We start from the raw sequence: 27,877 nt of genomic DNA on the forward strand, positions 1-27,877 counted from the left end.
GGCTTGGCAAGTAGGCTGGGACTCCCCTGGGAGACCCCTGAGTCTATGCCCAGAACCATAACTCTGCCAGTCGAATACTTACCTAAAAGCCGATAACTCACTTTTCTTCCATAGGCTAACATTGAGTGGTTTCACTTGGAAATTCTTCTAAGTGGTGTGGAGTTTTGGAACTTTAAAATATTCATCTAAAATCAGCCGAACAACGAATTCTGATTTATTCACCTGTTATCAGGAGAGACCTCAGTGCTGCATCTTGGAGCTCAGTACTGACCCTGAAAAGTAATTTTAACCGTACTTACCAGTAACTCGAATTTCCTTCCATGGGATATCATTGCCTGCTTTTTGCTGAAAATGTTCTAAGTGTCGATTTTTGAAACTTACAAATATTCTTTAAAAATCGTACCAACTGTGAAAACGTAATTGTTTACCTGTTTTAGATAGATGTCCCAGTACTGAGCCTAGGAGCCCAGCACTGGATTACAAAAGTAACGAGAACGTACTTTACCCGTAACTTGAATTTTCTTCCATAGGAAACCATTGACTGTTTTTCTGTGAAATTTCTTCTGTCGATTTTGCAAACATGTAAATATTCCTTAAAAATCGCCTGTATAACTTAAACACAGTTTCTCAACTGCTTACAGGTGGTACAGTAGTGCTGGATCTAGGATCCAACACTGAGCTAGAAAAAGTAACCATAACCCCACTTACCTGCTAAGTGAATTTCCTTCCATAGGATAACATTGGTAATTTGATCAGCAAAAGTTTCTAAGTGTCAACTTTTAAAATAGCAAAATAATGCTTAAAAATCACGACAGTAACTAAAACAAATGTACTCACTTGTTTCCAAGAACTGTCCCAGGACTGAATCTAGGATCCAGTCCTGGATTTAGAAAAGTAATCCTGAAAGTAATTAATTGCATATAACTTAAAATTCCCATTGAGCTCAATGTATTATTGTGATTCAAATTGTGTTGCCTATTGCAATAAACTGTAACTATTACCTGCAAAAGTCAATTGCCTATTGCAAAGTATTTAACTAAAGCATCTCATTCTGAGAAAGTATATTTTGATACCTATTGTTGGTTCTAAAATAAAACAACAATATCTTTTTTATGCAAACCAATGGCCTAGAGTTCAGTTCTTGAGTGTGTGAGACCATTTGCTGACTGAGTGTGTACAACAAATGTTATACACTGTAGTCTGATACTGCCTTACTGCTCGGCAAGCTACCACTTTAGAGAGTAAGGTTATATCTAACTGTAGCCTCTGCCAAACCTATGGGGACTTGGGAACCTGTGCACACTGTACCTATTTGGGAACAGTATATACAGAGCCACTTTCTCACAGTAGTGATAAAGTGATTAGAGTCCTAAGGCCAACATAAAGATACAGCAAAACGTGAGGTGAAAAGCAAAAAGGTTGCTGGTAGGCCACCTTAAGGATGCCAGGTCTAACAAAAACTGAACTAAGGATAACATGAGTAAAACATCAGGTTTCTCTACTGCATTTGGTGAGACAAGTGGGCCTTCTTTTATCTTCCATTCAAGCAATCTTTGACAGACCCCTTTATTATAGAGCTTTTCAAGGATTAAAGATAAGGCACTTACAAAGGAGTCCCAAATACTCAGAGATGGTTGACTTCTGTAATATGGGTCGTAGACTAAAAGCAGCGCAAAAACAGAGTGCAACAGGGTCCAAAAAATTGAGTGCCACACGAGAGTTTGAATGCAAGCGTATCTTTTTACAGATCCAGAGATATACTCATGCAATTTTTGTTTTTAGGACAGAACGTGCATGATGAAAAAAACATTGTTTTTAAAAAGCGCATTGTAGAATATCAGTACTTTGATGTGGGAAAACTTCAAAACTTTCAAACAAAATATTTGCATGCAGCTTACAGTAAGTTGTTGTGGCCGAGTGGTTAAGGCGATGGGCTAGAAATCCATTGGGGTATCCCCGCGCAGGTTCGAATCCTGCCAACAACGAGAATCTTTCTATTATCGGCTACAATTTCAGAAGTTAACCTTTAGTATTTCTTCCATTTCAGTTTTATGAATAGGTGGCTTATTTTTGTGTCACTATTGCCTCTCCACATATTTGTTATAGCTACCTCTTTCATGTCTTTGCTACACCTCATTCCTTCTTTAGCACTGGTGTAAACGCTTCAAATTATTATACCATTGCTCTCTCATTCATACCTGCGCATGCACTTGAAAGTTACTTTACCAATAAAAGACGCAAAGAGAGAAATAGAACAAAAGTGCTGGCTGGATTGGCAAACACACTTCATAAAACTGCATTTTCTTTTTTATTCTCCCCCGTGTTACATGCTTAACCTCTCCATGTGTAATTTCTCTTAACCTGCTGTCCCAGGAAGAGAATTTCATCTACAGGCTCTTTCTGTGTTTTTTTCCCTAGTCTGTCTTTCCCATTTCTTAGCTGTGTAACTGTTCCTTTACGCGCTCTATTTAAACGCCATCAATCTCATTTGAGCTCCTTGCTCCCGCTTCTGTTTTCTCCATCTCTCATACTGCCAGTTCTCTCTTTCTCTGTGGTTGGTGGCTACTTTCCTGAGCTTCCGAAGCCACGTGGTTCCTGCCTCTTGTTGTCAGACTTGAATTGGAAAAGGAACCATATTAACAAGCCTTTACCACTCACACACGGTGGAAGTTTATACTTTAATTCAGTGAGCTAAGAAAAGCGTGTTGTGGGTCCCCTACGAGCCATGGTGCTTGCTTCATCATGATTTGGCACCAGTCATTAGCCGCAGCTCTGCTAATGAGCCACTGAGGTCAGTTTCAATAATTACTCAAAAACATAACCATGCAGCCCACCCCTCAACTGTGTATTTATCTTGCTTTTCTGCTGTTCGTATGATTAGCTGGGAGGAGGTCACGGCGACATCCTCCCTATAAAAGTGTAGATGGATCACTCTCTAACTCTTTCTTGCTTCACATACAAATGGCTTGAAAGGTGCAGGGAAGATGCAGGTCAAATAGACAGAATAGAAGGTCTGTTCCAGGTGGGTTTCTCTGCATTGGTGTCCCATCACAGGTCCGCAAGTGTAATGTGTGATCTTTGACTCCTGGCATTTCACAAGCAGGCGGCCAGGAAACGGTTTCAGCCTATCAACCACTGAGGAGACGCAGCCTCTGAATGAGGAATGAGGAAGCAATGAATACATCCAGCCTATCACAGGAACAGCCCTGAGTGTTCCGAATTATAAATTCTCCATGTCACTGTTTGTCGTTGAGCCCAAGTAGCTCGCCGTGATCGTATAGTGGTTAGTACTCTGCGTTGTGGCCGCAGCAACCTCGGTTCGAATCCGAGTCACGGCATTGTGGTTGGCAATGTCATGGCAGTTGGGTGTTAATTTTACAGAATTAGCAAATGTACCAGTAGTTTTTGTAAAATGTCTATTAAAAACAGATCCTTTCAAATATTTAAACCATCTAACAACAAATGATTTAAACTCGCATGATTATAAGCTGTAGCTATAATGTATTTACTTACATAAATTATCGTTCTTGAACCTATTGGGGGTGGAGGGGGAGCGGAGCTCACCCCCCAGGTGCAGTTGAGTGACCTGTGTTGTGGCTCTCTAGAGGGAAGGCACAAATTTTGCTGTCACCCAGCCCAATCCAGACGTGTATTGGGGCCAGGTTTCAGGCAAATAGAGCAGTAAGTGCAGAGAAATATTCACTCTCTAAAAGTGGCATTTCTAAAATAGTAAAGTTAAATCCAACCTCACCAGTAAGTAGGATTTTCAATAAATAAATAAAGCTACTCCTCTCCGATATGGAATTACCAAATAAAAAGTATAGGGGAATACCCAGAGCTAACCTATGAGAGGGGTAGACCTCACAGTAGTGAAAAATGAAATAGACTGTTTGGTACTTACAGGACATGCGAACCACCAAAGTACAAATCTTATTTTTTACTTACATAGCATCATGCACCTAGGACTACCTAGGGCCTACCTTAGGGGTAAATTATATGTAATAAAAGGGGAGTTTAAGGCTTGACAAGTAGGCTGGGACTCCCCTGGGAGACCCCTGAGTCTATGCCCAGAACCATAACTCTGCCAGTCGAGTACTTACCTAAAAGCCGATAACTCACTTTTCTTCCATAGGCTAACATTGAGTGGTTTCACTTGGAAATTCTTCTAAGTGGTGTGGAGTTTTGGAACTTTAAAATATTCATCTAAAATCAGCCGGACAACGAATTCTGATTTACTCACCCGTTATCAGGAGAGACCTCAGTGCTGCAACTTGGAGCTCAGTACTGACCCTGAAAAGTAATTTTAACCGTACTTACCAGTAACTCGAATTTCCTTCCATGGGATATCATTGCCTGCTTTTTGCTAAAAATGTTCTAAGTGTCGATTTTTGAAACTTACAAATATTCTTTAAAAATCGTACCAACTGTGAAAACGTAATTGTTTACCTGTTTTAGATAGATGCCCCAGTACTGAGCCTAGGAGCCCAGCACTGGATTACAAAAATAACGAGAACGTACTTTACCCGTAACTTGAATTTTCTTCCATAGGAAACCATTGACTGTTTTTCTGTGAAATTTCTTCTAAGTGTCGATTTTGCAAACATGTAAATATTCTTAAAAAAATCGCCTGTATAACTTAAACGCAGTTTCTCAACTGCTTACAGGTGGTACAGTAGTGCTGGATCTAGGATCCAACACTGACCTAGAAAAAGTAACCATAACCCCACTTACCTGCTAAGTGAATTTCCTTCCATAGGATAACATTGGTAATTTGATCAGCAAAAGTTTCTAAGTGTCAACTTTTAAAATAGCAAAATATTGCTTAAAAATCACAACAGTTACTAAAACGAATTTACTCACTTGTTTCCAAGAACTGTCCCAGGACTGAATCTAGGCTCCAGTCCTGGATTTAGAAAAGTAATCCTGAAAGTAATTATTTGCATATAACTTAAAATTCCCATTGAGCTCAATGTATTATTGTGATTCAAATTGTGTTGCCTATTGCAATAAACTGTAACTATTACCTGCAAAAGTCAATTGCAAAGTATTTAACTAAAGCATCTCATTCTGAGAAAGTATATTTTGATGCCTATTGTTGGTTCTAAAATAAAACAACAATATCTTTTTTATGCAAACCAATGGCCTAGAGTTCAGTTCTTGAGTGTGTGAGACCATTTGCTGACTGAGTGTGTACAACAAATGTTATACACTGTAGTCTGATACTGCCTTACTGCTCGGCAAGCTACCACTTTAGAGAGTAAGGTTATATCTAACTGTAGCCTCTGCCAAACCTATGGGGACTTGGGAACCTGTGCACACTGTACCTATTTGGGAACAGTATATACAGAGCCACTTTCTCACAGTAGTGATAAAGTGATTAGAGTCCTAAGGCCAACATAAAGATACAGCAAAACGTGAGGTGAAAAGCAAAAAGGTTGCTGGTAGGCCACCTTAAGGATGCCAGGTCTAACAAAAACTGAACTAAGGATAACATGAGTAAAACATCAGGTTTCTCTACTGCATTTGGTGAGACAAGTGGGCCTTCTTTTATCTTCCATTCAAGCAATCTTTGACAGACCCCTTTATTATAGAGCTTTTCAAGGATTAAAGATAAGGCACTTACAAAGGAGTCCCAAATACTCAGAGATGGTTGACTTCTGTAATATGGGTCGTAGACTAAAAGCAGCGCAAAAACAGAGTGCAACAGGGTCCAAAAAATTGAGTGCCACACGAGAGTTTGAATGCAAGCGTATCTTTTTACAGATCCAGAGATATACTCATGCAATTTTTGTTTTTAGGACAGAACGTGCATGATGAAAAAAACATTGTTTTTAAAAAGCGCATTGTAGAATATCAGTACTTTGATGTGGGAAAACTTCAAAACTTTCAAACAAAATATTTGCATGCAGCTTACAGTAAGTTGTTGTGGCCGAGTGGTTAAGGCGATGGGCTAGAAATCCATTGGGGTATCCCCGCGCAGGTTCGAATCCTGCCAACAACGAGAATCTTTCTATTATCGGCTACAATTTCAGAAGTTAACCTTTAGTATTTCTTCCATTTCAGTTTTATGAATAGGTGGCTTATTTTTGTGTCACTATTGCCTCTCCACATATTTGTTATAGCTACCTCTTTCATGTCTTTGCTACACCTCATTCCTTCTTTAGCACTGGTGTAAACGCTTCAAATTATTATACCATTGCTCTCTCATTCATACCTGCGCATGCACTTGAAAGTTACTTTACCAATAAAAGACGCAAAGAGAGAAATAGAACAAAAGTGCTGGCTGGATTGGCAAACACACTTCATAAAACTGCATTTTCTTTTTTATTCTCCCCCGTGTTACATGCTTAACCTCTCCATGTGTAATTTCTCTTAACCTGCTGTCCCAGGAAGAGAATTTCATCTACAGGCTCTTTCTGTGTTTTTTTCCCTAGTCTGTCTTTCCCATTTCTTAGCTGTGTAACTGTTCCTTTACGCGCTCTATTTAAACGCCATCAATCTCATTTGAGCTCCTTGCTCCCGCTTCTGTTTTCTCCATCTCTCATACTGCCAGTTCTCTCTTTCTCTGTGGTTGGTGGCTACTTTCCTGAGCTTCCGAAGCCACGTGGTTCCTGCCTCTTGTTGTCAGACTTGAATTGGAAAAGGAACCATATTAACAAGCCTTTACCACTCACACACGGTGGAAGTTTATACTTTAATTCAGTGAGCTAAGAAAAGCGTGTTGTGGGTCCCCTACGAGCCATGGTGCTTGCTTCATCATGATTTGGCACCAGTCATTAGCCGCAGCTCTGCTAATGAGCCACTGAGGTCAGTTTCAATAATTACTCAAAAACATAACCATGCAGCCCACCCCTCAACTGTGTATTTATCTTGCTTTTCTGCTGTTCGTATGATTAGCTGGGAGGAGGTCACGGCGACATCCTCCCTATAAAAGTGTAGATGGATCACTCTCTAACTCTTTCTTGCTTCACATACAAATGGCTTGAAAGGTGCAGGGAAGATGCAGGTCAAATAGACAGAATAGAAGGTCTGTTCCAGGTGGGTTTCTCTGCATTGGTGTCCCATCACAGGTCCGCAAGTGTAATGTGTGATCTTTGACTCCTGGCATTTCACAAGCAGGCGGCCAGGAAACGGTTTCAGCCTATCAACCACTGAGGAGACGCAGCCTCTGAATGAGGAATGAGGAAGCAATGAATACATCCAGCCTATCACAGGAACAGCCCTGAGTGTTCCGAATTATAAATTCTCCATGTCACTGTTTGTCGTTGAGCCCAAGTAGCTCGCCGTGATCGTATAGTGGTTAGTACTCTGCGTTGTGGCCGCAGCAACCTCGGTTCGAATCCGAGTCACGGCATTGTGGTTGGCAATGTCATGGCAGTTGGGTGTTAATTTTACAGAATTAGCAAATGTACCAGTAGTTTTTGTAAAATGTCTATTAAAAACAGATCCTTTCAAATATTTAAACCATCTAACAACAAATGATTTAAACTCGCATGATTATAAGCTGTAGCTATAATGTATTTACTTACATAAATTATCGTTCTTGAACCTATTGGGGGTGGAGGGGGAGCGGAGCTCACCCCCCAGGTGCAGTTGAGTGACCTGTGTTGTGGCTCTCTAGAGGGAAGGCACAAATTTTGCTGTCACCCAGCCCAATCCAGACGTGTATTGGGGCCAGGTTTCAGGCAAATAGAGCAGTAAGTGCAGAGAAATATTCACTCTCTAAAAGTGGCATTTCTAAAATAGTAAAGTTAAATCCAACCTCACCAGTAAGTAGGATTTTCAATAAATAAATAAAGCTACTCCTCTCCGATATGGAATTACCAAATAAAAAGTATAGGGGAATACCCAGAGCTAACCTATGAGAGGGGTAGACCTCACAGTAGTGAAAAATGAAATAGACTGTTTGGTACTTACAGGACATGCGAACCACCAAAGTACAAATCTTATTTTTTACTTACATAGCATCATGCACCTAGGACTACCTAGGGCCTACCTTAGGGGTAAATTATATGTAATAAAAGGGGAGTTTAAGGCTTGACAAGTAGGCTGGGACTCCCCTGGGAGACCCCTGAGTCTATGCCCAGAACCATAACTCTGCCAGTCGAGTACTTACCTAAAAGCCGATAACTCACTTTTCTTCCATAGGCTAACATTGAGTGGTTTCACTTGGAAATTCTTCTAAGTGGTGTGGAGTTTTGGAACTTTAAAATATTCATCTAAAATCAGCCGGACAACGAATTCTGATTTACTCACCCGTTATCAGGAGAGACCTCAGTGCTGCAACTTGGAGCTCAGTACTGACCCTGAAAAGTAATTTTAACCGTACTTACCAGTAACTCGAATTTCCTTCCATGGGATATCATTGCCTGCTTTTTGCTAAAAATGTTCTAAGTGTCGATTTTTGAAACTTACAAATATTCTTTAAAAATCGTACCAACTGTGAAAACGTAATTGTTTACCTGTTTTAGATAGATGCCCCAGTACTGAGCCTAGGAGCCCAGCACTGGATTACAAAAATAACGAGAACGTACTTTACCCGTAACTTGAATTTTCTTCCATAGGAAACCATTGACTGTTTTTCTGTGAAATTTCTTCTAAGTGTCGATTTTGCAAACATGTAAATATTCTTAAAAAAATCGCCTGTATAACTTAAACGCAGTTTCTCAACTGCTTACAGGTGGTACAGTAGTGCTGGATCTAGGATCCAACACTGACCTAGAAAAAGTAACCATAACCCCACTTACCTGCTAAGTGAATTTCCTTCCATAGGATAACATTGGTAATTTGATCAGCAAAAGTTTCTAAGTGTCAACTTTTAAAATAGCAAAATATTGCTTAAAAATCACAACAGTTACTAAAACGAATTTACTCACTTGTTTCCAAGAACTGTCCCAGGACTGAATCTAGGCTCCAGTCCTGGATTTAGAAAAGTAATCCTGAAAGTAATTATTTGCATATAACTTAAAATTCCCATTGAGCTCAATGTATTATTGTGATTCAAATTGTGTTGCCTATTGCAATAAACTGTAACTATTACCTGCAAAAGTCAATTGCAAAGTATTTAACTAAAGCATCTCATTCTGAGAAAGTATATTTTGATGCCTATTGTTGGTTCTAAAATAAAACAACAATATCTTTTTTATGCAAACCAATGGCCTAGAGTTCAGTTCTTGAGTGTGTGAGACCATTTGCTGACTGAGTGTGTACAACAAATGTTTTACACTGTACTCTGATACTGCCTTACTGCTCGGCAAGCTACCACTTGAGAGAGTAAGGTTATATCTAACTTTAGCCTCTGCCAAACCTCTGGGGACTGGGGACTCTGTGCACACTGTACCTATTTGGGAACAGTATATACAGAGCCACTTTCTCACAGTAGTGATAAAGTGATTAGAGTCCTAAGGCCAACATAAAGATACAGCAAAACGTGAGGTGAAAAGCAAAAAGGTTGCTGGTAGGCCACCTTAAGGATGCCAGGTCTAAAAAATGAACTAAGGATAACATGAGTAAAACATCAGGTTTCTCTACTGCATTTGGTGAGACAAGTGGGCCTTCTTTTATCTTCCATTCAAGCAATCTTTCACAGACCCCTTTATTATAGAGCTTTTCAAGGATTAAAGATAAGGCACTTACAAAGGAGTCACAAATACTCAGAGATGGTTGACTTCTGTAATATGGGTCATAGACTAAAAGCAGCGCAAAAACAGAGTGCAACAGGGTCCAAAAAATTGAGTGCCACAAGAGAGTTTGAATGCAAGCGTATCCTTTTACAGATCCAGAGATATACTCATGCAATTTTTGTTTTTAGGACAGAACGTGCATTATGAAAAAAACATTGTTTTTAAAAAGCGCATTGTAGAATATCAGTACTTTGATGTGGGAAAACTTCAAAACTTTCAAACAAAATATTTGCATGCAGCTTACAGTAAGTTGTTGTGGCCGAGTGGTTAAGGCGATGGGCTAGAAATCCATTGGGGTATCCCCGCGCAAGTTCGAATCCTGCCAACAACGAGAATCTTTCTATTATCGGCTACAATTTCAGAAGTTAACCTTTAGTATTTCTTCCATTTCAGTTTTATGAATAGGTGGCTTATTTTTGTGTCACTATTGCCTCTCCACATATTTGTTATAGCTACCTCTTTCATGTCTTTGCTACACCTCATTCCTTCTTTAGCACTGGTGTAAACGCTTCAAATTATTATACCATTGCTCTCTCATTCATACCTGCGCATGCACTTGAAAGTTACTTTACCAATAAAAGACGCAAAGAGAGAAATAGAACAAAAGTGCTGGCTGGATTGGCAAACACACTTCATAAAACTGCATTTGCTTTTTTATTCTCCTCCGTGTTACATGCTTAACCTCTCCATGTGTAATTTCTCTTAACCTGCTGTCCCAGGAAGAGAATTTCATCTACAGGCTCTTTCTGTGTTTTTTTCCCTAGTCTGTCTTTCCCATTTCTTAGCTGTGTAACTGTTCCTTTATGCGCTCTATTTAAACGCCATCAATCTCATTTGAGCTCCTTGCTCCCGCTTCTGTTTTCTCCACCTCTCATACTGCCAGTTCTCTCTTTCTCTGTGGTTGGTGGCTACTTTCCTGAGCTTCCGAAGCCACGTGGTTCCTGCCTCTTGTTGTCAGACTTGAATTGGAAAAGGAACCATATTAACAAGCCTTTACCACTCACACACGGCGGAAGTTTATACTTTAATTCAGTGAGCTAAGAAAAGCGTGTTGTGGGTCCCCTACGAGCCATGGTGCTTGCTTCATCATGATTTGGCACCAGTCATTAGCCGCAGCTCTGCTAATGAGCCACTGAGGTCAGTTTCAATAATTACTCAAAAACATAACCATGCAGCCCACCCCTCAACTGTGTATTTATCTTGCTTTTCTGCTGTTCGTGTGATTAGCTGGGAGGAGCTCACGGCGACATCCTCCCTATAAAAGTGTAGATGGATCACTCTCTAACTCTTTCTTGCTTCTCATACAAATGGCTTGAAAGGTGCAGGGAAGATGCAGGTCTAATAGACAGAATAGAAGGTCTGTGCCAGGTGGGTTTCTTTGCATTGGTGTCCCATCACAGGCCCGCAAGTGTAATGTGTGATCTTTGACTCCTGGCATTTCACAAGCAGGCGGCCAGGAAACGGTTTCAGCCTATCAACCACTGAGGAGACGCAGCCTCTGAATGAGGAATGAGGAAGCAATGAATACATCCAGCCTATCACAGGAACAGCCCTGAGTGTTCCGAATTATAAATTCTCCATGTCACCGTATGTCGTTGAGCCCAAGTAGCTCGCCGTGATCGTATAGTGGTTAGTACTCTGCTTTGTGGCCGCAGCAACCTCGGTTTGAATCCGAGTCACGGCATTGTGGTTGGCAATGTCACGGCAGTTGGGTGTTAATTTGACAGAATTAGCAAATGTACCAGTGGTTTTTGTAAAATGTCTATTAAAAACAGATCCTTTCAAATATTTAAACCATCTAACAACAAATGATTTAAACTCGCATGATTATAAGCTGTAGCTATAATGTATTTACTTACATAAATTATCGTTCTTGAACCTATTGGGGGTGGAGGGGGAGCGGAGCTCACCCCCCAGGTGCAGTTGAGTGACCTGTGTTGTGGCTCTCTAGCGGGAAGGCACACATTTTGCTGTCACCCAGCCCAATCCAGACGTGTATTGGGGCCAGGTTTCAGGCAAATAGAGCAGTAAGTGCAGAGAAATGTTCACTCTCTAAAAGTGGCATTTCTAAAATAGTAAAGTTAAATCCAACCTCACCAGTAAGTAGGATTGTCAATAAATAAATAAAGCTACTCCTCTCCGATATGGAATTACTAAATAAAAAGTATAGGGGAATACCCAGAGCTAACCTATGAGAGGGTAGACCTCACAGTAGTGAAAAATGAAATAGACTGTTTGGTACTTACAGGACATGCGAACCACCAAAGTACATATCTTATTTTTTACTTACATAGCATCATGCACCTAGGACTACCTAGGGCCTACCTTAGGTGTAAATTATATGTAATAAAAGGGGAGTTTAAGGCTTGGCAAGTAGGCTGGGACTCCCCTGGGAGACCCCTGAGTCTATGCCCAGAACCATAACTCTGCCAGTCGAGTACTTACCTAAAAGCCGATAACTCACTTTTCTTCCATAGGCTAACATTGAGTGGTTTCACTTGGAAATTCTTCTAAGTGGTGTGGAGTTTTGGAACTTTAAAATATTCATCTCAAATCAGCCGAACAACGAATTCTGATTTATTCACCTGTTATCAGGAGAGACCTCAGTGCTGCATCTTGGAGCTCAGTACTGACCCTGAAAAGTAATTTTAACCGTACTTACCAGTAACTCGAATTTCCTTCCATGGGATATCATTGCCTGCTTTTTGCTGAAAATGTTCTAAGTGTCGATTTTTGAAACTTACAAATATTCTTTAAAAATCGTACCAACTGTGAAAACGTAATTGTTTACCTGTTTTAGATAGATGTCCCAGTACTGAGCCTAGGAGCCCAGCACTGGATTACAAAAGTAACGAGAACGTACTTTACCCGTAACTTGAATTTTCTTCCATAGGAAACCATTGACTGTTTTTCTGTGAAATTTCTTCTGTCGATTTTGCAAACATGTAAATATTCCTTAAAAATCGCCTGTATAACTTAAACGCAGTTTCTCAACTGCTTACAGGTGGTACAGTAGTGCTGGATCTAGGATCCAACACTGAGCTAGAAAAAGTAACCATAACCCCACTTACCTGCTAAGTGAATTTCCTTCCATAGGATAACATTGGTAATTTGATCAGCAAAAGTTTCTAAGTGTCAACTTTCAAAATAGCAAAATATTGCTTAAAAATCACGACAGTAACTAAAACAAATGTACTCACTTGTTTCCAAGAACTGTCCCAGGACTGAATCTAGGATCCAGTCCTGGATTTAGAAAAGTAATCCTGAAAGTAATTAATTGCATATAACTTAAAATTCCCATTGAGCTCAATGTATTATTGTGATTCAAATTGTGTTGCCTATTGCAATAAACTGTAACTATTACCTGCAAAAGTCAATTGCCTATTGCAAAGTATTTAACTAAAGCATCTCATTCTGAGAAAGTATATTTTGATACCTATTGTTGGTTCTAAAATAAAACAACAATATCTTTTTTATGCAAACCAATGGCCTAGAGTTCAGTTCTTGAGTGTGTGAGACCATTTGCTGACTGAGTGTGTACAACAAATGTTTTACACTGTACTCTGATACTGCCTTACTGCTCGGCAAGCTACCACTTTAGAGAGTAAAGTTATATCTAACTGTAGCCTCTGCCAAACCTATGGGGACTTGGGAACCTGTGCACACTGTACCTATTTGGGAACAGTATATACAGAGCCACTTTCTCACAGTAGTGATAAAGTGATTAGAGTCCTAAGGCCAACATAAAGATACAGCAAAACGTGAGGTGAAAAGCAAAAAGGTTGCTGGTAGGCCACCTTAAGGATGCCAGGTCTAACAAAAACTGAACTAAGGATAACATGAGTAAAACATCAGGTTTCTCTACTGCATTTGGTGAGACAAGTGGGCCTTCTTTTATCTTCCATTCAAGCAACCTTTGACAGACCCCTTTATTATAGAGCTTTTCAAGGATTAAAGATAAGGCACTTACAAAGGAGTCCCAAATACTCAGAGATGGTTGACTTCTGTAATATGGGTCGTAGACTAAAAGCAGCGCAAAAACAGAGTGCAACAGGGTCCAAAAAAGTTGAGTGCCACACGAGAGTTTGAATGCAAGCGTATCCTTTTACAGATCCAGAGATATACTCATGCAATTTTTGTTTTTAGGACAGAACGTGCATGATGAAAAAAACATTGTTTTTAAAAAGCGCATTGTAGAATATCAGTACTTTGATGTGGGAAAACTTCAAAACTTTCAAACAAAATATTTGCATGCAGCTTACAGTAAGTTGTTGTGGCCGAGTGGTTAAGGCGATGGGCTAGAAATCCATTGGGGTATCCCCGCGCAGGTTCGAATCCTGCCAACAACGATAATCTTTCTATTATCGGCTACAATTTCAGAAGTTAACCTTTAGTATTTCTTCCATTTCAGTTTTATGAATAGGTGGCCTTTTTTTGTGTCACTATTACCTCTCCACATATTTGTTATAGCTACCTCTTTCATGTCTTTGCTACACCTCATTCCTTCTTTAGCACTGGTGTAAACGCTTCAAATTATTATACCATTGCTCTCTCATTCATACCTGCGCATGCACTTGAAAGTTACTTTACCAATAAAAGACGCAAAGAGTGAAATAGAACAAAAGTGCTGGCTGGATTGGCAAACACACTTCATAAAACTGCATTTTCTTTTTTATTCTCCCCCGTGTTACATGCTTAACCTCTCCATGTGTAATTTCTCTTAACCTGCTGTCCCAGGAAGAGAATTTCATCTACAGGCTCTTTCTGTGTTTTTTTCCCTAGTCTGTCTTTCCCATTTCTTAGCTGTGTAACTGTTCCTTTATGCGCTCTATTTAAACGCCATCAATCTCATTTGAGCTCCTTGCTCCCGCTTCTGTTTTCTCCACCTCTCATACTGCCAGTTCTCTCTTTCTCTGTGGTTGGTGGCTACTTTCCTGACCTTCCGAAGCCACGTGGTTCCTGCCTCTTGTTGTCAGACTTGAATTGGAAAAGGAACCATATTAACAAGCCTTTACCACTCACACACGGCGGAAGTTTATACTTTAATTCAGTGAGCTAAGAAAAGCGTGTTGTGGGTCCCCTACGAGCCATGGTGCTTGCTTCATCATGATTTGGCACCAGTCATTAGCCGCAGCTCTGCTAATGAGCCACTGAGGTCAGTTTCAATAATTACTCAAAAACATAACCATGCAGCCCACCCCTCAACTGTGTATTTATCTTGCTTTTCTGCTGTTCGTGTGATTAGCTGGGAGGAGCTCACGGCGACATCCTCCCTATAAAAGTGTAGATGGATCACTCTCTAACTCTTTCTTGCTTCTCATACAAATGGCTTGAAAGGTGCAGGGAAGATGCAGGTCTAATAGACAGAATAGAAGGTCTGTGCCAGGTGGGTTTCTTTGCATTGGTGTCCCATCACAGGCCCGCAAGTGTAATGTGTGATCTTTGACTCCTGGCATTTCACAAGCAGGCGGCCAGGAAACGGTTTCAGCCTATCAACCACTGAGGAGACGCAGCCTCTGAATGAGGAATGAGGAAGCAATGAATACATCCAGCCTATCACAGGAACAGCCCTGAGTGTTCCGAATTATAAATTCTCCATGTCACCGTATGTCGTTGAGCCCAAGTAGCTCGCCGTGATCGTATAGTGGTTAGTACTCTGCTTTGTGGCCGCAGCAACCTCGGTTTGAATCCGAGTCACGGCATTGCAGTTGGCAATGTCACGGCAGTTGGGTGTTAATTTGACAGAATTAGCAAATGTACCAGTGGTTTTTGTAAAATGTCTAATAAAAACAGATCCTTTCAAATATTTAAACCATCTAACAACAAATGATTTAAACTCGCATGATTATAAGCTGTAGCTATAATGTATTTACTTACATAAATTATCGTTCTTGAACCTATTGGGGGTAGAGGGGGAGCGGAGCTCACCCCCCAGGTGCAGTTGAGTGACCTGTGTTGTGGCTCTCTAGCGGGAAGGCACACATTTTGCTGTCACCCAGCCCAATCCAGACGTGTATTGGGGCCAGGTTTCAGGCAAATAGAGCAGTAAGTGCAGAGAAATGTTCACTCTCTAAAAGTGGCATTTCTAAAATAGTAAAGTTAAATCCAACCTCACCAGTAAGTAGGATTGTCAATAAATAAATAAAGCTACTCCTCTCCGATATGGAATTACCAAATAAAAAGTATAGGGGAATACCCAGAGCTAACCTATGAGAGGGGTAGACCTCACAGTAGTGAAAAATAAAATAGACTGTTTGGTACTTACAGGACATGCGAACCACCAAAGTACATAGCTTATTTTTTACTTACATAGCATCATGCACCTAGGACTACCTAGGGCCTACCTTAGGTGTAAATTATATGTAATAAAAGGGGAGTTTAAGGCTTGGCAAGTAGGCTGGGACTCCCCTGGGAGACCCCTGAGTCTATGCCCAGAACCATAACTCTGCCAGTCGAGTACTTACCTAAAAGCCGATAACTCACTTTTCTTCCATAGGCTAACATTGAGTGGTTTCACTTGGAAATTCTTCTAAGTGGTGTGGAGTTTTGGAACTTTAAAATATTCATCTAAAATCAGCCGAACAACGAATTCTGATTTATTCACCTGTTATCAGGAGAGACCTCAGTGCTGCATCTTGGAGCTCAGTACTGACCCTGAAAAGTAATTTTAACCGTACTTACCAGTAACTCGAATTTCCTTCCATGGGATATCATTGCCTGCTTTTTGCTGAAAATGTTCTAAGTGTCGATTTTTGAAACTTACAAATATTCTTTAAAAATCGTACCAACTGTGAAAACGTAATTGTTTACCTGTTTTAGATAGATGTCCCAGTACTGAGCCTAGGAGCCCAGCACTGGATTACAAAAGTAACGAGAACGTACTTTACCCGTAACTTGAATTTTCTTCCATAGGAAACCATTGACTGTTTTTCTGTGAAATTTCTTCTGTCGATTTTGCAAACATGTAAATATTCCTTAAAAATCGCCTGTATAACTTAAACGCAGTTTCTCAACTGCTTACAGGTGGTACAGTAGTGCTGGATCTAGGATCCAACACTGAGCTAGAAAAAGTAACCATAACCCCACTTACCTGGTAAGTGAATTTCCTTCCATAGGATAACATTGGTAATTTGATCAGCAAAAGTTTCTAAGTGTCAACTTTTAAAATAGCAAAATATTGCTTAAAAATCACGACAGTAACTAAAACAAATGTACTCACTTGTTTCCAAGAACTGTCCCAGGACTGAATCTAGGATCCAGTCCTGGATTTAGAAAAGTAATCCTGAAAGTAATTAATTGCATATAACTTAAAATTCCCATTGAGCTCAATGTATTATTGTGATTCAAATTGTGTTGCCTATTGCAATAAACTGTAACTATTACCTGCAAAAGTCAATTGCCTATTGCAAAGTATTTAACTAAAGCATCTCATTCTGAGAAAGTATATTTTGATACCTATTGTTGGTTCTAAAATAAAACAACAATATCTTTTTTATGCAAACCAATGGCATAGAGTTCAGTTCTTGAGTGTGTGAGACCATTTGCTGACTGAGTGTGTACAACAAATGTTTTACACTGTACTCTGATACTGCCTTACTGCTCGGCAAGCTACCACTTTAGAGAGTAAGGTTATATCTAACTGTAGCCTCTGCCAAACCTATGGGGACTTGGGAACCTGTGCACACTGTACCTATTTGGGAACAGTATATACAGAGCCACTTTCTCACAGTAGTGATAAAGTGATTAGAGTCCTAAGGCCAACATAAAGATACAGCAAAACGTGAGGTGAAAAGCAAAAAGGTTGCTGGTAGGCCACCTTAAGGATGCCAGGTCTAACAAAAACTGAACTAAGGATAACATGAGTAAAACATCAGGTTTCTCTACTGCATTTGGTGAGACAAGTGGGCCTTCTTTTATCTTCCATTCAAGCAATCTTTGACAGACCCCTTTATTATAGAGCTTTTCAAGGATTAAAGATAAGGCACTTACAAAGGAGTCCCAAATACTCAGAGATGGTTGACTTCTGTAATATGGGTCGTAGACTAAAAGCAGCGCAAAAACAGAGTGCAACAGGGTCCAAAAAATTGAGTGCCACACGAGAGTTTGAATGCAAGCGTATCCTTTTACAGATCCAGAGATATACTCATGCAATTTTTGTTTTTAGGACAGAACGTGCATGATGAAAAAAACATTGTTTTTAAAAAGCGCATTGTAGAATATCAGTACTTTGATGTGGGAAAACTTCAAAACTTTCAAACAAAATATTTGGATGCAGCTTACAGTAAGTTGTTGTGGCCGAGTGGTTAAGGCGATGGGCTAGAAATCCATTGGGGTGTCCCCGCGCAGGTTCGAATCCTGCCAACAACGAGAATCTTTCTATTATCGGCTACAATTTCAGAAGTTAACCTTTAGTATTTCTTCCATTTCAGTTTTATGAATAGGTGGCTTATTTTTGTGTCACTATTGCCTCTCCACATATTTGTTATAGCTACCTCTTTCATGTCTTTGCTACACCTCATTCTTTCTTTAGCACTGGTGTAAACGCTTCAAATTATTATACCATTGCTCTCTCATTCATACCTGCGCATGCACTTGAAAGTTACTTTACCAATAAAAGACGCAAAGAGAGAAATAGAACAAAAGTGCTGGCTGGATTGGCAAACACACTTCATAAAACTGCATTTTCTTTTTTATTCTCCCCCGTGTTACATGCTTAACCTCTCCATGTGTAATTTCTCTTAACCTGCTGTCCCAGGAAGAGAATTTAATCTACAGGCTCTTTCTGTGTTTTTTTCCCTAGTCTGTCTTTCCCATTTCTTAGCTGTGTAACTGTTCCTTTATGCGCTCTATTTAAACGCCATCAATCTCATTTGAGCTCCTTGCTCCCGCTTCTGTTTTCTCCACCTCTCATACTGCCAGTTCTCTCTTTCTCTGTGGTTGGTGGCTACTTTCCTGACCTTCCGAAGCCACGTGGTTCCTGCCTCTTGTTGTCAGACTTGAATTGGAAAAGGAACCATATTAACAAGCCTTTACCACTCACACACGGCGGAAGTTTATACTTTAATTCAGTGAGCTAAGAAAAGCGTGTTGTGGGTCCCCTACGAGCCATGGTGCTTGCTTCATCATGATTTGGCACCAGTCATTAGCCGCAGCTCTGCTAATGAGCCACTGAGGTCAGTTTCAATAATTACTCAAAAACATAACCATGCAGCCCACCCCTCAACTGTGTATTTATCTTGCTTTTCTGCTGTTCGTGTGATTAGCTGGGAGGAGCTCACGGCGACATCCTCCCTATAAAAGTGTAGATGGATCACTCTCTAACTCTTTCTTGCTTCTCATACAAATGGCTTGAAAGGTGCAGGGAAGATGCAGGTCTAATAGACAGAATAGAAGGTCTGTGCCAGGTGGGTTTCTTTGCATTGGTGTCCCATCACAGGCCCGCAAGTGTAATGTGTGATCTTTGACTCCTGGCATTTCACAAGCAGGCGGCCAGGAAACGGTTTCAGCCTATCAACCACTGAGGAGACGCAGCCTCTGAATGAGGAATGAGGAAGCAATGAATAGTGTTCCGAATTATAAATTCTCCATGCCACCCTATGTTGTTGAGCCCAAGTAGCTCGCCGTGATCGTATAGTGGTTAGTACTCTGCTTTGTGGCCGCAGCAACCTCGGTTTGAATCTGAGTCACGGCATTGTGGTTGGCAATGTCACGGCAGTTGGGTGTTAATTTGACAGAATTAGCAAATGTACCAGTGGTTTTTGTAAAATGTCTATTAAAAACAGATCCTTTCAAATATTTAAACCATCTAACAACAAATGATTTAAACTCGCATCATTATAAGCTGTAGCTATAATGTATTTACTTACATAAATTATCGTTCTTGAACCTATTGGGGGTGGGGGTGGAGGGGGAGCGGAGCTCACACCCCAGGTGCAGTTGAGTGACCTGTGTTGTGGCTCTCTAGAGGGAAGGCACACATTTTGCTGTCACCCAGCCCAATCCAGACGTGTATTGGGGCCAGGTTTCAGGCAAATAGAGCAGTAAGTGCAGAGAAATGTTCACTCTCTAAAAGTGGCATTTCTAAAATAGTAAAGTTAAATCCAACCTCACCAGTAAGTAGGATTGTCAATAAATAAATAAAGCTACTCCTCTCCGATATGGAATTACCAAATAAAAAGAATAGGGGAATACCCAGAGCTAACCTATGAGAGGGTAGACCTCACAGTAGTGAAAAATGAAATAGACTGTTTGGTACTTACAGGACATGCGAACCACCAAAGTACATATCTTATTTTTTACTTACATAGCATCATGCACCTAGGACTACCTAGGGCCTACCTTAGGTGTAAATTATATGTAATAAAAGGGGAGTTTAAGGCTTGGCAAGTAGGCTGGGACTCCCCTGGGAGACCCCTGAGTCTATGCCCAGAACCATAACTCTGCCAGTCGAGTACTTACCTAAAAACCGATAACTCACTTTTCTTCCATAGGCTAACATTGAGTGGTTTCACTTGGAAATTCTTCTAAGTGGTGTGGAGTTTTGAAACTTTAAAATATTCATCTAAAATCAGCCGAACAACGAATTCTGATTTATTCACCCGTTATCAGGAGAGACCTCAGTGCTGCATCTTGGAGCTCAGTACTGACCCTGAAAAGTAATTTTAACCGTACTTACCAGTAACTCGAATTTCCTTCCATGGGATATCATTGCCTGCTTTTTGCTGAAAATGTTCTAAGTGTCGATTTTTGAAACTTACAAATATTCTTTAAAAATCGTACCAACTGTGAAAACGTAATTGTTTACCTGTTTTAGATAGATGTCCCAGTACTGAGCCTAGGAGCCCAGCACTGGATTACAAAAGTAACGAGAACGTACTTTACCCGTAACTTGAATTTTCTTCCATAGGAAACCATTGACTGTTTTTCTGTGAAATTTCTTCTGTCGATTTTGCAAACATGTAAATATTCCTTAAAAATCGCCTGTATAACTTAAACGCAGTTTCTCAACTGCTTACAGGTTGTACAGTAGTGCTGGATCTAGGTTCCAACACTGAGCTAGAAAAAGTAACCATAACCCCACTTACCTGCTAAGTGAATTTCCTTCCATAGGATAACATTGGTAATTTGATCAGCAAAAGTTTCTAAGTGTCAACTTTCAAAATAGCAAAATATTGCTTAAAAATCACGACAGTAACTAAAACAAATGTACTCACTTGTTTCCAAGAACTGTCCCAGGACTGAATCTAGGATCCAGTCCTGGATTTAGAAAAGTAATCCTGAAAGTAATTAATTGCATATAACTTAAAATTCCCATTGAGCTCAATGTATTATTGTGATTCAAATTGTGTTGCCTATTGCAATAAACTGTAACTATTACCTGCAAAAGTCAATTGCCTATTGCAAAGTATTTAACTAAAGCATCTCATTCTGAGAAAGTATATTTTGATACCTATTGTTGGTTCTAAAATAAAACAACAATATCTTTTTTATGCAAACCAATGGCCTAGAGTTCAGTTCTTGAGTGTGTGAGACCATTTGCTGACTGAGTGTGTACAACAAATGTTTTACACTGTACTCTGATACTGCCTTACTGCTCGGCAAGCTACCACTTTAGAGAGTAAAGTTATATCTAACTGTAGCCTCTGCCAAACCTATGGGGACTTGGGAACCTGTGCACACTGTACCTATTTGGGAACAGTATATACAGAGCCACTTTCTCACAGTAGTGATAAAGTGATTAGAGTCCTAAGGCCAACATAAAGATACAGCAAAACGTGAGGTGAAAAGCAAAAAGGTTGCTGGTAGGCCACCTTAAGGATGCCAGGTCTAACAAAAACTGAACTAAGGATAACATGAGTAAAACATCAGGTTTCTCTACTGCATTTGGTGAGACAAGTGGGCCTTCTTTTATCTTCCATTCAAGCAATCTTTGACAGACCCCTTTATTATAGAGCTTTTCAAGGATTAAAGATAAGGCACTTACAAAGGAGTCCCAAATACTCAGAGATGGTTGACTTCTGTAATATGGGTCGTAGACTAAAAGCAGCGCAAAAACAGAGTGCAACAGGGTCCAAAAAAGTTGAGTGCCACACGAGAGTTTGAATGCAAGCGTATCCTTTTACAGATCCAGAGATATACTCATGCAATTTTTGTTTTTAGGACAGAACGTGCATGATGAAAAAAACATTGTTTTTAAAAAGCGCATTGTAGAATATCAGTACTTTGATGTGGGAAAACTTCAAAACTTTCAAACAAAATATTTGCATGCAGCTTACAGTAAGTTGTTGTGGCCGAGTGGTTAAGGCGATGGGCTAGAAATCAATTGGGGTATCCCCGCGCAGGTTCGAATCCTGCCAACAACGAGAATCTTTCTATTATCGGCTACAATTTCAGAAGTTAACCTTTAGTATTTCTTCCATTTCAGTTTTATGAATAGGTGGCTTATTTTTGTGTCACTATTACCTCTCCACATATTTGTTATAGCTACCTCTTTCATGTCTTTGCTACACCTCATTCCTTCTTTAGCACTGGTGTAAACGCTTCAAATTATTATACCATTGCTCTCTCATTCATACCTGCGCATGCACTTGAAAGTTACTTTACCAATAAAAGACGCAAAGAGAGAAATAGAACAAAAGTGCTGGCTGGATTGGCAAACACACTTCATAAAACTGCATTTTCTTTTTTATTCTCCCCCGTGTTACATGCTTAACCTCTCCATGTGTAATTTCTCTTAACCTGCTGTCCCAGGAAGAGAATTTCATCTACAGGCTCTTTCTGTGTTTTTTTCTCTAGTCTGTCTTTCCCATTTCTTAGCTGTGTAACTGTTCCTTTATGCGCTCTATTTAAACGCCATCAATCTCATTTGAGCTCCTTGCTCCCGCTTCTGTTTTCTCCACCTCTCATACTGCCAGTTCTCTCTTTCTCTGTGGTTGGTGGCTACTTTCCTGACCTTCCGAAGCCACGTGGTTCCTGCCTCTTGTTGTCAGACTTGAATTGGAAAAGGAACCATATTAACAAGCCTTTACCACTCACACACGGCGGAAGTTTATACTTTAATTCAGTGAGCTAAGAAAAGCGTGTTGTGGGTCCCCTACGAGCCATGGTGCTTGCTTCATCATGATTTGGCACCAGTCATTAGCCGCAGCTCTGCTAATGAGCCACTGAGGTCAGTTTCAATAATTACTCAAAAACATAACCATGCAGCCCACCCCTCAACTGTGTATTTATCTTGCTTTTCTGCTGTTCGTGTGATTAGCTGGGAGGAGCTCACGGCGACATCCTCCCTATAAAAGTGTAGATGGATCACTCTCTAACTCTTTCTTGCTTCTCATACAAATGGCTTGAAAGGTGCAGGGAAGATGCAGGTCTAATAGACAGAATAGAAGGTCTGTGCCAGGTGGGTTTCTTTGCATTGGTGTCCCATCACAGGCCCGCAAGTGTAATGTGTGATCTTTGACTCCTGGCATTTCACAAGCAGGCGGCCAGGAAACGGTTTCAGCCTATCAACCACTGAGGAGACGCAGCCTCTGAATGAGGAATGAGGAAGCAATGAATACATCCAGCCTATCACAGGAACAGCCCTGAGTGTTCCGAATTATAAATTCTCCATGTCACCGTATGTCGTTGAGCCCAAGTAGCTCGCCGTGATCGTATAGTGGTTAGTACTCTGCTTTGTGGCCGCAGCAACCTCGGTTTGAATCCGAGTCACGGCATTGCAGTTGGCAATGTCACGGCAGTTGGGTGTTAATTTGACAGAATTAGCAAATGTACCAGTGGTTTTTGTAAAATGTCTATTAAAAACAGATCCTTTCAAATATTTAAACCATCTAACAACAAATGATTTAAACTCGCATGATTATAAGCTGTAGCTATAATGTATTTACTTACATAAATTATCGTTCTTGAACCTATTGGGGGTAGAGGGGGAGCGGAGCTCACCCCCCAGGTGCAGTTGAGTGACCTGTGTTGTGGCTTTCTAGCGGGAAGGCACACATTTTGCTGTCACCCAGCCCAATCCAGACGTGTATTGGGGCCAGGTTTCAGGCAAATAGAGCAGTAAGTGCAGAGAAATGTTCACTCTCTAAAAGTGGCATTTCTAAAATAGTAAAGTTAAATCCAACCTCACCAGTAAGTAGGATTGTCAATAAATAAATAAAGCTACTCCTCTCCGATATGGAATTACCAAATAAAAAGTATAGGGGAATACCCAGAGCTAACCTATGAGAGGGGTAGACCTCACAGTAGTGAAAAATAAAATAGACTGTTTGGTACTTACAGGACATGCGAACCACCAAAGTACATATCTTATTTTTTACTTACATAGCATCATGCACCTAGGACTACCTAGGGCCTACCTTAGGTGTAAATTATATGTAATAAAAGGGGAGTTTAAGGCTTGGCAAGTAGGCTGGGACTCCCCTGGGAGACCCCTGAGTCTATGCCCAGAACCATAACTCTGCCAGTCGAGTACTTACCTAAAAGCCGATAACTCACTTTTCTTCCATAGGCTAACATTGAGTGGTTTCACTTGGAAATTCTTCTAAGTGGTGTGGAGTTTTGGAACATTAAAATATTCATCTAAAATCAGCCGAACAACGAATTCTGATTTATTCACCTGTTATCAGGAGAGACCTCAGTGCTGCATCTTGGAGCTCAGTACTGACCCTGAAAAGTAATTTTAACCGTACTTACCAGTAACTCGAATTTCCTTCCATAGTATATCATTGCCTGCTTTTTGCTGAAAATGTTCTAAGTGTCGATTTTTGAAACTTACAAATATTCTTTAAAAATCGTACCAACTGTGAAAACGTAATTGTTTACCTGTTTTAGATAGATGTCCCAGTACTGAGCCTAGGAGCCCAGCACTGGATTACACAAGTAACGAGAACGTACTTTACCCGTAACTTGAATTTTCTTCCATAGGAAACCATTGACTGTTTTTCTGTGAAATTTCTTCTGTCGATTTTGCAAACATGTAAATATTCCTTAAAAATCGCCTGTATAACTTAAACGCAGTTTCTCAACTGCTTACAGGTGGTACAGTAGTGCTGGATCTAGGATCCAACACTGAGCTAGAAAAAGTAACCATAACCCCACTTACCTGCTAAGTGAATTTCCTTCCATAGGATAACATTGGTAATTTGATCAGCAAAAGTTTCTAAGTGTCAACTTTCAAAATAGCAAAATATTGCTTAAAAATCACGACAGTAACTAAAACAAATGTACTCACTTGTTTCCAAGAACTCTCCCAGGACTGAATCTAGGATCCAGTCCTGGATTTAGAAAAGTAATCCTGAAAGTAATTAATTGCATATAACTTAAAATTCCCATTGAGCTCAATGTATTATTGTGATTCAAATTGTGTTGCCTATTGCAATAAACTGTAACTATTACCTGCAAAAGTCAATTGCCTATTGCAAAGTATTTAACTAAAGCATCTCATTCTGAGAAAGTATATTTTGATACCTATTGTTGGTTCTAACATAAAACAACAATATCTTTTTTATGCAAACCAATGGCCTAGAGTTCAGTTCTTGAGTGTGTGAGACCATTTGCTGACTGAGTGTGTACAACAAATGTTTTACACTGTACTCTGATACTGCCTTACTGCTCGGCAAGCTACCACTTTAGAGAGTAAGGTTATATCTAACTGTAGCCTCTGCCAAACCTATGGGGACTTGGGAACCTGTGCACACTGTACCTATTTGGGAACAGTATATACAGAGCCACTTTCTCACAGTAGTGATAAAGTGATTAGAGTCCTAAGGCCAACATAAAGATACAGCAAAACGTGAGGTGAAAAGCAAAAAGGTTGCTGGTAGGCCACCTTAAGGATGCCAGGTCTAACAAAAACTGAACTAAGGATAACATGAGTAAAACATCAGGTTTCTCTACTGCATTTGGTGAGACAAGTGGGCCTTCTTTTATCTTCCATTCAAGCAATCTTTGACAGACCCCTTTATTATAGAGCTTTTCAAGGATTAAAGATAAGGCACTTACAAAGGAGTCCCAAATACTCAGAGATGGTTGACTTCTGTAATATGGGTCGTAGACTAAAAGCAGCGCAAAAACAGAGTGCAACAGGGTCCAAAAAATTGAGTGCCACACGAGAGTTTGAATGCAAGCGTATCCTTTTACAGATCCAGAGATATACTCATGCAATTTTTGTTTTTAGGACAGAACGTGCATGATGAAAAAAACATTGTTTTTAAAAAGCGCATTGTAGAATATCAGTACTTTGATGTGGGAAAACTTCAAAACTTTCAAACAAAATATTTGCATGCAGCTTACAGTAAGTTGTTGTGGCCTAGTGGTTAAGGTGATGGGCTAGAAATCCATTGGGGTATCCCCGTGCAGGTTCGAATCCTGCCAACAACGAGAATCTTTCTATTATCGGCTACAATTTCAGAAGTTAACCTTTAGTATTTCTTCCATTTCAGTTTTATGAATAGGTGGCTTATTTTTGTGTCACTATTGCCTCTCCACATATTTGTTATAGCTACCTCTTTCATGTCTTTGCTACACCTCATTCCTTCTTTAGCACTGGTGTAAACGCTTCAAATTATTATACCATTGCTCTCTCATTCATACCTGCGCATGCACTTGAAAGTTACTTTACCAATAAAAGACGCAAAGAGAGAAATAGAACAAAAGTGCTGGCTGGATTGGCAAACACACTTCATAAAACTGCATTTTCTTTTTTATTCTCCCCCGTGTTACATGCTTAACCTCTCCATGTGTAATTTCTCTTAACCTGCTGTCCCAGGAAGAGAATTTCATCTACAGGCTCTTTCTGTGTTTTTTTCCCTAGTCTGTCTTTCCCATTTCTTAGCTGTGTAACTGTTCCTTTATGCGCTCTATTTAAACGCCATCAATCTCATTTGAGCTCCTTGCTCCCGCTTCTGTTTTCTCCACCTCTCATACTGCCAGTTCTCTCTTTCTCTGTGGTTGGTGGCTACTTTCCTGACCTTCCGAAGCCACGTGGTTCCTGCCTCTTGTTGTCAGACTTGAATTGGAAAAGGAACCATATTAACAAGCCTTTACCACTCACACACGGCGGAAGTTTATACTTTAATTCAGTGAGCTAAGAAAAGCGTGTTGTGGGTCCCCTACGAGCCATGGTGCTTGCTTCATCATGATTTGGCACCAGTCATTAGCCGCAGCTCTGCTAATGTGCCACTGAGGTCAGTTTTAATAATTACTCAAAAACATAACCATGCAGCCCACCCCTCAACTGTGTATTTATCTTGCTTTTCTGCTGTTCGTGTGATTAGCTGGGAGGAGCTCACGGCGACATCCTCCCTATAAAAGTGTAGATGGATCACTCTCTAACTCTTTCTTGCTTCTCATACAAATGGCTTGAAAGGTGCAGGGAAGATGCAGGTCTAATAGACAGAATAGAAGGTCTGTGCCAGGTGGGTTTCTTTGCATTGGTGTCCCATCACAGGCCCGCAAGTGTAATGTGTGATCTTTGACTCCTGGCATTTCACAAGCAGGCGGCCAGGAAACGGTTTCAGCCTATCAACCACTGAGGAGACGCAGCCTCTGAATGAGGAATGAGGAAGCAATGAATACATCCAGCCTATCACAGGAACAGCCCTGAGTGTTCCGAATGATAAATTCTCCATGTCACCACATGTCGTTGAGCCCAAGTAGCTCGCCGTGATCGTATAGTGGTTAGTACTCTGCGTTGTGGCCGCAGCAACCTCGGTTCGAATCCAAGTCACGGCATTGTGGATGGCAATGTCACGGCAGTTGGGTGTTAATTTGACAGAATTAGCAAATGTACCAGTGGTTTTTGTAAAATGTCTATTAAAAACAGATCCTTTCAAATATTTAAACCATCTAACAACAAATGATTTAAACTCGCATCATTATAAGCTGTAGCTATAATGTATTTACTTACATAAATTATCGTTCTTGAACCTATTGGGGGTGGAGGGGGAGCGGAGCTCACACCCCAGGTGCAGTTGAGTGACCTGTGTTGTGGCTCTCTAGAGGGAAGGCACACATTTTGCTGTCACCCAGCCCAATCCAGACGTGTATTGGGGCCAGGTTTCAGGCAAATAGAGCAGTAAGTGCAGAGAAATGTTCACTCTCTAAAAGTGGCATTTCTAAAATAGTAAAGTTAAATCCAACCTCACCAGTAAGTAGGATTGTCAATAAATAAATAAAGCTACTCCTCTCCGATA

General features: G+C 40.4%; 9 non-coding genes across 9 annotated transcripts; all 9 read left to right on the forward strand.

The window, feature by feature from the left end:
• The first annotated feature begins 1,903 nt into the window (after positions 1–1,903).
• TRNAS-AGA (transfer RNA serine (anticodon AGA)) lies at positions 1,904–1,985 on the forward strand. The gene has a single exon. It is a non-coding gene; the product is annotated as a tRNA-Ser (tRNA).
• Positions 1,986–3,266: 1,281 nt separating this feature from the next.
• Positions 3,267–3,338, forward strand: TRNAH-GUG (transfer RNA histidin (anticodon GUG)). Its single transcript has one exon. It is a non-coding gene; the product is annotated as a tRNA-His (tRNA).
• A 2,581-nt stretch (positions 3,339–5,919) lies between these two features.
• TRNAS-AGA (transfer RNA serine (anticodon AGA)) lies at positions 5,920–6,001 on the forward strand. Its single transcript has one exon. It is a non-coding gene; the product is annotated as a tRNA-Ser (tRNA).
• Positions 6,002–7,282: 1,281 nt separating this feature from the next.
• TRNAH-GUG (transfer RNA histidin (anticodon GUG)) lies at positions 7,283–7,354 on the forward strand. Its single transcript has one exon. It is a non-coding gene; the product is annotated as a tRNA-His (tRNA).
• Positions 7,355–9,932: 2,578 nt separating this feature from the next.
• TRNAS-AGA (transfer RNA serine (anticodon AGA)) lies at positions 9,933–10,014 on the forward strand. The gene has a single exon. It is a non-coding gene; the product is annotated as a tRNA-Ser (tRNA).
• Positions 10,015–13,950: 3,936 nt separating this feature from the next.
• On the forward strand, positions 13,951–14,032 carry TRNAS-AGA (transfer RNA serine (anticodon AGA)). The gene has a single exon. It is a non-coding gene; the product is annotated as a tRNA-Ser (tRNA).
• A 3,936-nt stretch (positions 14,033–17,968) lies between these two features.
• Positions 17,969–18,050, forward strand: TRNAS-AGA (transfer RNA serine (anticodon AGA)). The gene has a single exon. It is a non-coding gene; the product is annotated as a tRNA-Ser (tRNA).
• Positions 18,051–21,963: 3,913 nt separating this feature from the next.
• Positions 21,964–22,045, forward strand: TRNAS-AGA (transfer RNA serine (anticodon AGA)). The gene has a single exon. It is a non-coding gene; the product is annotated as a tRNA-Ser (tRNA).
• Positions 22,046–25,981: 3,936 nt separating this feature from the next.
• Positions 25,982–26,063, forward strand: TRNAS-AGA (transfer RNA serine (anticodon AGA)). Its single transcript has one exon. It is a non-coding gene; the product is annotated as a tRNA-Ser (tRNA).
• The last annotated feature ends 1,814 nt before the right edge of the window (positions 26,064–27,877 follow it).

The sequence above is a fragment of the Triturus cristatus genome, chromosome 12 (genome assembly GCF_964204655.1).
Source record: "Triturus cristatus chromosome 12, aTriCri1.1, whole genome shotgun sequence".
Taxonomy (NCBI): Eukaryota; Metazoa; Chordata; class Amphibia; order Caudata; family Salamandridae; genus Triturus; species Triturus cristatus.